Source organism: Eurosta solidaginis, chromosome 4, assembly GCF_040869045.1.
Source record: "Eurosta solidaginis isolate ZX-2024a chromosome 4, ASM4086904v1, whole genome shotgun sequence".
Classification (NCBI taxonomy): Eukaryota; Metazoa; Arthropoda; class Insecta; order Diptera; family Tephritidae; genus Eurosta; species Eurosta solidaginis.
Window position 1 is genome coordinate 73385718 of NC_090322.1, and position 11673 is coordinate 73397390.

At 42.6% G+C, this 11673-nt stretch overlaps 1 long non-coding RNA gene across 1 annotated transcript in view; it reads left to right on the top strand.

The window, feature by feature from the left end:
* Positions 1-3117, top strand: part of LOC137248014 (uncharacterized) — a 45021-nt gene extending 41904 nt beyond the window's left edge. The window contains exon 4 of the long non-coding RNA XR_010952005.1: positions 2990-3117. This is a non-coding gene — a long non-coding RNA (uncharacterized lncRNA). The remainder of the gene's footprint in view (positions 1-2989) is intronic.
* Positions 3118-11673: the final 8556 nt, after the last annotated feature.

The following is an 11673-nucleotide window of genomic DNA, read 5'->3' on the forward strand; positions in this document are numbered from 1 at the left end:
TTTTCTGATTCTTCTTAATAACTTATTACCAGTCCCAGAGGGTGGTATTTATTTTGTTCCAGTCCATTCCGTGTCTCAATCCCAGTCCCAGTCCCACTCCGAAACTCAGTCTCAGTCCCAGTCCTACTCCTAATCACAGTCCCAGTCCATCTCTGGTCTACTTCGCGGAAAAAAGCATCGTAAATACTAATATAGGCAAATTTATATACCAAATATCAGGCAAATCGAATAGGACGTATGTAAATAGGTATGTGGGTATTATTTATTCATTTCTTTATTTCGGCTTCGCATGCATATTTATCAGTTTTGCCAGGTTGATGCGACTAAATCGAATATCACAATGAAAATTACTTTAAAGCTTTCAGCAACAGCTTTCATTTGATATACATAATACACACACATTCTAGGGGTATCTGGGCCCATGTTTTGGCCTATATCTCGAAACCCTATTAACAAAGCGGTGTAAAACTTTCTCTGTACTAAAGCACACATTAACAGCTTCAGTTTGATACCCATAATGTAAAAACACATTCTAGGTGTATCCGGGTCCACGTTTTGGCCCATATCTCGAGACCCTAGTCACCCAGCGGCATGAAACTTACTCTGTACTAAAGCATACATCAACAACTTCAATTTGATATCCATAATTTAAAAACAGATCCTAGTGTTACCCTGATGCACGTTTTGGCCTATATCTCGAGACCCTAGTCACCAATAGGTATGAAAATTACCCTGTACTAAAGCACTCAACAGCTTTCATTTGATATCCATATTGTATAAACACATTCTAGGGGTGCCTGAGTCCATGTTTTGGCCTACATCTCGAGACCCTAGTCACCAATAGGTATTAAAACTACCCTGCACTAAAGCACTCATCAACAGTTTTCATTTGATATCTATATTGTATAAACACATTCTAGGGGCGCCCGGGTCCACGTTTTGGCCTATATCTCGAGACCCTAGTCACCCAGGGGTACCCAGTAACAAAGTACTCATAAACAGCTTCCATTTGATACCCATATTGTGCAAACACATCCGAGGATTACCCAGGTCCACGGTTTGATCTCAATACCCTAGCCAGAACGGGATAAAAAGTATCATATGTCCGTTCACTGGTTTTAAGCTACCTCTCCACCAATTTTCAGCCAAATCGGTTCATCCGTTCTTGAGTTATGCGTAGTGTAACTAACACAACTTTCTTTAATATATATAGATTTTGAATTTTTTCTAAAAAGAAATCATAACTCAAGAATGGCTAAACCGGGATTTCAAAATCAACTAACCATCATCTCTCCTTCCTGTTTCTTTCCTAAAAATTTCATGGAAATCTGTCGAGCCGTTCTCGAGGTATGGAGTGACAATCAAAATGTACACTTCTTTTTATATACATAGATATCAGGCAAATCGAATAGGACGTATGTAAATAGGTATGCGGGTATTATTAATTCATTTCTTTATTTCGGCGTCGCATGCATATTTACCAGTTTTGCCAGGTTGATGCGACTAAATCGAATATCACAATGAAAATTACTTTAAACCTCTCAGCAACAGCTTTCATTTGATATCCATAATACACACACATTCTAGGGGTATCCGGGCCCATGTTTTAACCTATATCTCGAAACCCCATTACTAAAGCACACATTAAGAACTTCAATTTGATACCCATAATGTAAAAACACATTCTAGGTGTATCCGGGTCCACGTTTTGGCCTATATCTCGAGACCCTAGTCACCTAGCGGCATGAAACTTACTCTGTACTATAGCACACATCAACAGCTTCAATTTGATATCAATAATTTAGAAACAGATCCTAGTGTTACCCTGATGCACGTTTTGGCCTATATCTCGCGACCCTATTCACCAATAGGTATGAAAACTACCCTGTACTAAAGCACTCATCAACAGCTTTTATTTGATATCCATATATATAAGCACATTCTAGGGGTGTCTGAGTCCATGTTTTGGCCTATATCTCGAGACTCTAGTCACCAATAGGTATGAAAACTACCCTGCACTAAAGCACTCATCAACAACTTTCATTTGATATCCACATTGTATAAACACATTCTGTGCAAACACATCCGAGGATTAACCAGGTCCACGTTTTGATCTCAAGACCCTAGCCAGAACGGGATAAAAAGTATCATATATCCGTTCACTGGTTCTAAGCTACTTCTCCACCAATTTTCAGCCAAATCGGTTCATCCGTTCTTGAGTTATGCGTAGTGTAACTAACACCACTTTCTTTTATATATATAGATTTTGAATTTTTTCTAAAAAAAATCATAACTCAAGAATGGCTAAACCGATTTGGGATTTCGAAATCAACTAACCATCATCTCTCCTTCCTGTCTCTTTCCTAAAAATGTCATGCCAATCTGTCGAGCCGTTCTCGAGTTATGGAGTGACAATCAAAATGTACACTTCTTTTTATATATATAGATAAGTATAAGGTAAATTTCTGAAGATTTATATTAACGAATGGTCAATCTTATAAAATCAACGTCAAAAAGAACTGCCTCATCCCTGATAGTTGATTTGATTCTATATCTTCTTCACGTCTCCTTAGTGAATAGAAAGGCTTAATCAAAAAAAGAGGACAAAAAGGTGTAACCTGTGAAAATTGATTAGTCTGTTCTGATGTTGACTTTGTAAGACAAACGTTCTGATATAATCGTAATTGATTGCCACAACTATGTGCAGGCATGGCAATAAATACAATACAACTAAGCCTATACTAAGGCTTATTCAAAAATATGATAAGGGAACCCTAAGGCAAAAGGAAATTTTTCAATTTTATGTATTACCCAATATGTAGTATGTAGTAAGATATATTTGTTATTTTCTAATTTTATCCATTTTTTTACTCTATTGTAATCTATGGTTTTCTGAAGATTTAGCTAATTTTATTGCAAGTGCCTTTATTTTATTTAGCTTAATTCAGTGTAGCGTAGTTCTATTTAATTCAATTTTATTTTATTTCAGGTTAATTTACTTGGATTGGTTTAAGTTTATGCCGTTGCAGCACAAAAGTTCACTAAAACTAACTAATCGGTTGTACTTGAAACCTTTGTTTATACCTTTATGAGGCATAAGATAAAAAAAAGAATAAAGTATTAATATTGGTCTTATCGTATTACATTTACCCCTATGCTGGGAGAAAATAACGTTCATTCTAAGAGATTCAATGCTTTAGACTCAGAAGCAAAACAAAGATCTTTGTCCCGCTATTCAGAGTTACGCTTTTGACAATGCCTGAGGTAAGTTTTGGCGAATGTTACAGCTAAACCGGAAGCACTTTTCTGTGCAGCTAAAATGTAATGGCATATTCTTAAATTTCCTAAATGGTAATAATGGAGGAGATTAATAAAAGGTCACCTATCGCAACAAAATTAACTTGAAGCAGCATAAAGTGCAGTAATTATAACTAACCGCTCCCTGCTTATGTGATGTCGTTCGGCTTTAACAAAATTTTCTTTCAAAATGTATTAAATTGTCGATACGGTCTTGAAATCTGCTAATCCCTACCAGTTTTACAGCACAATCAATGAACTCAGCGGAATAGAGTTCGTGCTAAGGGCTTTGAATTTCTAAATCTATCGAAAACGATCTTTACCCTGACAGGCTTGGAAAGGAAGGCTTGGCTCTTACATCACCTAAGCTGGATACCAAAAAAAATTGTTCGTTGTTTCACTGTGTTGCGGTCTGCTGCAAGTGTTGAGGAAAATGTAATCTTTTGTGCATCGCTATTTAAAATATATGTTTTCTATAAAGAATGCCATATACAATTACTTATTCGATTATAAATAAAAACTAATAAATCTTCACATTCTTAGTTTGTCCGTATTACGGAACGAACTCACCATGTTTGGAATGTCGTTGTTGTTGTAGCTGGTGTTGCAGCAGGCCTATGTTCGGGCCCTGCTCTTGTTGATGTTAAAGTAGGTGATGTTGCAGCAGGCCCATGTTTGGCGGCCCTGCTGGTGTTGTTGTAAAAGCTGGCGTTGCAGCAGGCCTATGTTCGGCGGTCCTGCTGGTTTTTTTGAAAAAGGTAGTGTTGCAGCAGGCCTATGTTCGGCGGCCTTGCTGCCGGTGGTTGCGCGCGGTGTTGCACGCAGTAATGGTGGCAGTGCGCGGTTTCGTTGGCGCTATTGGAGGTGGTTGCACGTCGAAGCGGTTGTTATGGGCACTGCGAGGGTGGTTGGCGCAGTTGGTGGGCGTTGCGCTAAGCACACTTAAAGAGCGTGCTTGATGACGTGCGGTTCCTAAAAATTTTTTTGCGCCGTCGTCCAGTTATTGCATCTACTGCCGAAATGAATGAGTGCTCGTTGTTAGTTTGAAACTCTCCGTAGTATTGTTATGGCCGACAATTAGTTTGGAGGCAACTGTAGCTTTATTGCAGACCAAGAGAAACCCGTGCAATTTTCTCATATACACAGCCGCCCCCCTTTCATGAGCAATGAAAAATAAATGCTTATTTAAAGTATTGCAGACACATTTAAGATTTTAGCACGATTCCTTTGTTATTCAATGAAAACTTGCACCTTTCACCAAACTGCTGTGATTTAGTTTTCTATAAACGAATTAGCGGCATCTCCTTACACCAGTGAATTGCAGTTATTTTTCCACACAGTTCTAACGCCAATATGCGAAAACTGTGCCGATTTGGTCGCACTGTCTTAGTTTACATCAGTTTCTTTATTTATTTGATTCTTTTCAGCTAAAGAAGCTTTTAAAGCGCCGCGCCCAATTTGCGCAACCAAACTACAAGCAAAAAGTGCCAACTAATGCAACAAAACTACGAATTACTTGCTACGCCGAGTTTTTCCACCATCTTTCTTCGCAAAATTGGACACACACGTGATGGTATCGTCGAAAATTTTTTCCTTCTTCCATTCAGCGATGGAAAAACGCAGTTATCTAACTGTGGCGGCGATGATCGATTGGTTTATTGTTATGGTTAGCTCATCCCTACAGCCTTATACATGTCGCGCTCCGGCTGTCAAACCTTTGTGTTGATGTTAGGTGAATGAAACGTAGAGAAAGCGTAAAACTTTGCAACTTTTGTGTGTTGGGGGAACGTCGTGCGCTAAATTACCACCACGACAGTGCATAATTGCCCATGCATCGGATGCATTTTGCGTTCGCTATCTCCTTTTGACAATCTTTATGCCAGTACAATGAAACGAATAAAATCAGCTGATGAGATGAGCCACCTACACAATTGAACCAGGTGTTATTGAAAATTCGTCAATGTCATGGGAATTTTTGGCGATGCCGACCGCGCGAAACTAACAAAATTTTATTTTAACCACCCCAGGCAGACATGAGTGAGGGTGAATCCTAACCTTTTTCCTATCATTAGCCAACTGGTTCGTTCCAAGGGTGGCTCTCCCAAGTGGACCATAACAAACCTGCTTCGCTTTGAAGACCTGACGATGAAGCGAACAGGAAACCGGTTCATCTGTGGGAAGCCACTACCAGGAACCTTCGATACCAGCAACGTGGGGCACGACTCCCCCCTAAGATAAGAGTCTCAAGGTTCTACCGCAAAGCTAGCCGGGCAACAAGGTCCATCAAAGAAAAAGTTATGTCAATTTGTGAATTAATTTTGTTTCTTAGTATAAACGGCTTTGCGGCAATTAGACATTTGTTATTGAGAACTCGTCAAAACTCCGTATGGCTAGTCCAACCCAAGCGTGGACTGCCAGGCTGCTCACGGGTCTCGGTGAGTACGCGTGTGAACACCCTATGATATCATTGCTCGGGGAGAATACTGGGCGAGATGTCCCCGACCGCCAAAACGCCCAGACAGGGTAAAAGAAAATCCAAATGGTAGGTTTATAAAAAAAAATCAATTGTAAATTTGGTAAAAAATGGCCACTACGCCTGAACGGAGTGTTTCAGGTGGGCATTCGCCTGAACGTCATGCTATATTGCAATCAGAAAAAAAATTGTAAAGTGTTAACTTAAGTAATCGTGTGAGGAAAAACGTGTATCTATAGCAAAACGCAAGGCAATTAGGGGCTACAAAAAAAAGTCAAAATTCACCCCCTCCCCCCCCCCCCCCCCCCCCCTTCACCCTATGTTATAGACGATGATTGGTAAAAAAAAAGTATATATATAAAAAAAATTTTGCGCGAGGGAACAAAAAATTCGCAAGAATAAATACAATAATTACTTTTTCGATATCGTATCAAGAAAAAAAATTCAAACTGTATAAAAGAGAGATTAGTTAGATATATGCTACAGGTGGTGATGTGAATGCTGACATCCCATCACTAGAAGGCACATGGTATCCGAAAAAAAATTTTGTTACATAAAAAAAGATTCGCTCACACTGGTCCCTAGTGCTCCCAACCGCAGTCAGTCAAGGGGGTCTTAAGGGCCCACCTCTGAGACTGGTTGGGGCCACTAGGGTCAGCCCCAGACACACACAGGTTGGTCCCAACACACCCAGCCGCAAGGCAGAGGCGGTCTCCAGGGACGCGCTAGTGGGACTGGCTGGGGGTGTTGAGGCCTCCCGTCATTCACCCTGGACACCCCTCCTGCGTCCACCGCTATGGGTGGAGCGGCTTCAATGCCCGCTCCCCAGACTGGTGGGACAGGAAAGGATGGCGCTTTGAATCCCAGCTTAACCGTCACAATCGAGGTGGTATTCTGTGGTACCACCTGAGACGTGGGCTGAGCTGGGGTCCTACTATTCACACACACACTCACACCAGACACTACAAATTCGGCAGATAAAAGAAGTTATAAAAATTAAACGTTACAAAAAAAATAAAAACCCCAATTAGCGGACCTATATGTACCAAAGCCGACTAACGGACAACTTCCGGGAAAACAAAAAACCCCAAATCTACAAAAAAAAACTAAGTGAGTTCAGCATTGCCTCACCGGGTGAATACAAAATCCGGCTGCATACCTCGGACTGGTGGGATGGTCAACTTCACAAGTCGACCCGAAATGGCCCTCGCGACCAGCGCTTCAGGTGCCACATTGGGCGCCATCTGTTATGGCGACCTCAGCAACTGCCAACGATGATCCCTCCGGACAACTTGATCCATCTAACCGTCCCACCGCAACGCAGGTGGCTGCTCCTGCGGCTGCCCATCTCGGACTGGTGGGATGGTCAACTTCACAAGTTGACCAGGAATGACCAGCGCGACAGCGCCTCAGGCACCAAATTCCGTTGGGCGCCATCTGTTATGGTAATACGCATTTTCTATGGGAGCAGCAAGGAAGGCAGTCGGCATGATCTGGGGGGTGCACTGTGGCTAGTCATGTCGGCTGGGTTGGGTTCTTGCCAACCTTGCTGTCCTGCGCCATAAACAGAAAAAAGTTCCTATCATGCCTATTCACATTAACTGTCAAAAAAAACTGACCAAAAAGCCCAGAGACGAGTCAAAACGCTTGAAATTCAAACTAAAACGACATCCGGTCGAACCGGATGCCACGGATAGACCGTTAAAACATTCAAATTCACAATTCAAAAAATTAAAAAAAAAAAATAAATCAAACGCACAAAAAAAAATTACCGAACCGGACATGGCCGGTTACTAACTGTTGAAAATCAAAATACAAAATAAAATAAATAAAATTATAACTTCGAAGCAATAAGGTTTTCGAAAAAAACACTCATGTGAGACGGTTTTAAATTCAATTGCTTTTGAGTGGAAAAATCAACTAAATGAAAGAAACTACGTAATTGCGGTATTTTTGGACCTAAAACGAGCTTTCGAAACTGTATCTCACCAAATTATGATGGATAAACTGTATAGTATCGGCATAAGAGACAAAGCGCTGGACTGGTTTATAAGTTATTTCTCCAGCCGACGTCAACAAACATTAATTAATGGTACTTCTATATCAAGTGAAGAAGCTGTTGATATCGGCCTTCCACAAGGATCGATACTTGCACCAATACTTTTCAAAATATATATAAACTAGCCTTTACCCGCGGCCCCGTCTGCAAGTAGAAATTTAAATATATGGGCTATTCGCGTTAGCCTGCTTATCAAGTTATCTGTTTAAAATTTTGTTTTCTGTCTAATGCATTTTATTTTTGTAATTGAGTAAAAAAAAAGAACTAAATGAGCTGATAACCTGATAGGATCCCAAATTATCCCGAAATTATCCAGAAAAAGCTACGAAATGACCCCCACGCTTTCGCGGACGGATCCCGAAAACCATCCAGAAATGCTCCGGAAGGGTCTCCAAAAGTCCCAAAAAAACCCGAAATGACAACGACACGATTCTAGACGTATCCAGAGAACCACACAGAAATGATCCCTGAAGGTGTTCCAAAATGATCCCGAAAAGGTTCCGAAATGACCCTGACGGGCTCCCGGGCGGATCTCAAAAACCATCCACAAAATATCCAGGAAGGGTCCCTAAATTATTCCGACATACTCCAGAAAAAGTTCCGAAATGGCTCTGAGGGGATCCACGACGGATCGCGAAAACCATACAGAAATGATTCCGGAAGGATCCCAAAATGATCCCGAAATAGTCCGGAAATGACCCAGATGGGATCCCGCACAGATCCAGAAATGATCCCGGAAGGGTCCAAAAACTATCCCGGAAAAGTAACGAAAAATCCCGAAATGGCTCCTACGGCATCCCGGACGGATCCAGAAATGATCTCGGAAGGGTCCCCAAATGATCCCAAAATGGTCCCGAAATGACCCTGATGGATCCGGCAAACCATCAAGAAATTAAGCCCTTCCAAATGATCCAAAAATAATAGAGAAAAAGTCACGAAACGACCCCTAGAGGATCCCCAAATGATCCCGTATTAGTCGAGAAAAAGTCCCGAAATGACCCCGACGGGATGCCGGACGAATCCCAAAAACCATTCGGAAATGATGCCGGAAGGGACCCCAAATGATCCCGAAAAAGTCCCGCAATTATTCCAACGGGATCCTGAAAGGATACCGAAAACCATCCAGAAGTGATGCCGGAAAGGTCCTCAAATGATCACCTAATAGTCCCAAAATGACCCTGACGACATCCCGGACAGATCCCGAAATCCATTCAGAAATGATCTTGGGAAGGTCCCAAAATGATCACGAAATAGTCTCGGAAAAGTCCAGAAATTACCCTGACGGGTTCCCGGACGAATCCTGAAAGCCATGCTTAAATGATCCCGAAAAAGTCCCGAAATGACCCTGACGGGACCCCGAAAGGCTTCCGAAAACTATCCAGAAATGATGCCGGAAAGGTCCTCAAATGATCCCCTAATAGTCCCGAAATGACCGTGACGGGATCCCGAACGGATCCCGACAACTACGCAGAAATGATGCCGAAAGGGTCCGCAAATGATCCCGTATTAGTCGAGAAAAAGTCCCGAAATGACCCCGACGGGATCCCGGACGAATCCAAAAAACCATCCAGAAATGATGCCGGTAGGTATCCCAAATGATCCCGAAATGACCTCGTCGGCATCCCGGACGGATTCCGAAAATTATTCCGGAAAGGTCCCCAAATGATCCCCTAATAGTTCCGAAATTTCCCTGATGGGATCCCGGACGGATCCCGAAAACCATCCAGAAATGATGCCGAAAGGGTTCCCAAATGATCCCGTATTAGTCGCGAGAAAGTCCCGAAATGAGCCCCACGGGATCCCGGACGGATCCCGAAAACCATCCAGAAATGATGCTGGAAGAGCCCCCAAATAATCCCGAAAAGGTCCCCAAATGACCCCGACATACTCCAGAAAAAGTTCCGAAATGGCTCCGAGGGGATCCACGACGGATCGCGAAAACCATACAGAAATGTTTCCCGAAGGATCCCAAAATGATCCCGAAATAGTCCGGAAATGACCCAGATGGGATCCCGCACAGATCCATAAATGATCCCGGAAGGGTCCAAAAACTATCCCGGAAAAGTAACAAAAAATCCCGAAATGGCTCCTACGGCATCCCGGACGGATACAGAAATGATCTCGGAAGGGTACTCCAATGATCCCAAAATGGTCCCGAAATGACCCTGATGGATCCGGCAAACCATCAAGAAATTATGCCGGAAGGGTCCTCAAATGATCCCGAAATGACCCCGTCCGGATCCCGAAAACTATCCAGAAAGGATGCCGAAAGGGTCCCCAAATGATCCCGCATTATTCGAGAAAAAGTCCCGAAATGACCCCGACGGGATCCCGGACGGATCCCGAAAACCATCCAGAAATGATGCCGGAAGAGCCCCCAAATGATCCCGAAAAAGTCCCCAAATGACCTCAACATACTCCAGAAAAAGTTCCGAAATGGCTCCGAGGGGATCCACGACGGATCGCGAAAACCATATAGAAATGTTTCCCGAAGGATCCCAAAATGATCCCGAAATAGTCCGGAAATGACCCAGATGGGATCCCGCACAGATCCAGAAATGATCCCGGAAGGGTCCAAAAACTATCCCGGAAAAGTAACAAAAAATCCCGAAATGGCTCCTACGGCATCCCGCACAGATCCAGAGATGATCTCGGAAGGGTACCCAAATGATCCCAAAATGGTCCCGAAATGACCCTGATGGATCCGGCAAACCATCAAGAAATTATGCCGGAAGGGTCCCCAAATTATCCCGAAATAATACAGAAAAAGTCACGAAACGACCCCTAGAGGATCTCCAAATGATCCCGTATTAGCCCCGAAAAGGTCCCGAAATAACCCCGACGGGATCCCGGACAAATCCCGAAAACCATCCAGAAATGATGCCGGAAGGGATCCCAAATGATTCCGAAAAAGTCCGCAATGATTCCGACGGGATCCCGAACGGATACCGAAAATCATCCAGACGTGATGCCGGAAAGGTCCTCAAATGATCACCTAATAGTCCCGAAATTACCCTTAAGGATTCCTGGATGGATCCCGAAAACCATCCAGAAATGATCCCGGAAGGGTTTCGATACGACCCTAACCATGTTAATAAGGCAGCAGGCGCGTTGGAGCGAATGAAGAGTTACATTAAACATACAGGTAAAGCTAATAAAAGCGTGCTAATAAAAACAACTGAAGGAGGGCGGATGGCGGGAGGAGAAGGAGAGGACCACTGATCGTTTTTCCAAAATTGTTTAGATCTCGATCTGTATGTGCCAGATACCACAAACTCTTGATTTTGGAGAAAATTTATTTTGAGTTATAACAATTTATAGATTTTACACCAGAAGTGGAGAGAAGGGGGGAGGGAGACGGAGGGTGTCACTGCTCACTTTGTAAGCCCTCGGCTTATTTGACCCCTTGAGTATGTGATATTGGTGAAGGCCAGTATACGTAAAGTTATAATGTGTAAAAATTATTAAAAAGTAATTGCTCGAGGGGGTCGTGGGACCCCCACCCCTTTTTCCATGTTCGAAAAAAATTTCGCTAGTAGACTACTGTCTGTGTCCCAAATTTCATCAAAATCCGTGTAGCCGTTCTGTCGTGATTCAGTCGCAAAGACTAAAATATATAATAATTAAATTATAACTGTTCCTAGGGGGCGGGGACCTCCCCCCTTTTGAAAAATATTTAGCTAGTAGATCCTTCTAGACTATTGGCTATATGTGTGCAAAATTTCATCCAAATCGGTCCAGCCGTTCTTGCGTGATTGAGTCACAAAGACAAACGTCTGGACAAACATCCAAACATCTTCACATCCAAACTTTGCCATTTATAATATATATATTAGAATAGATG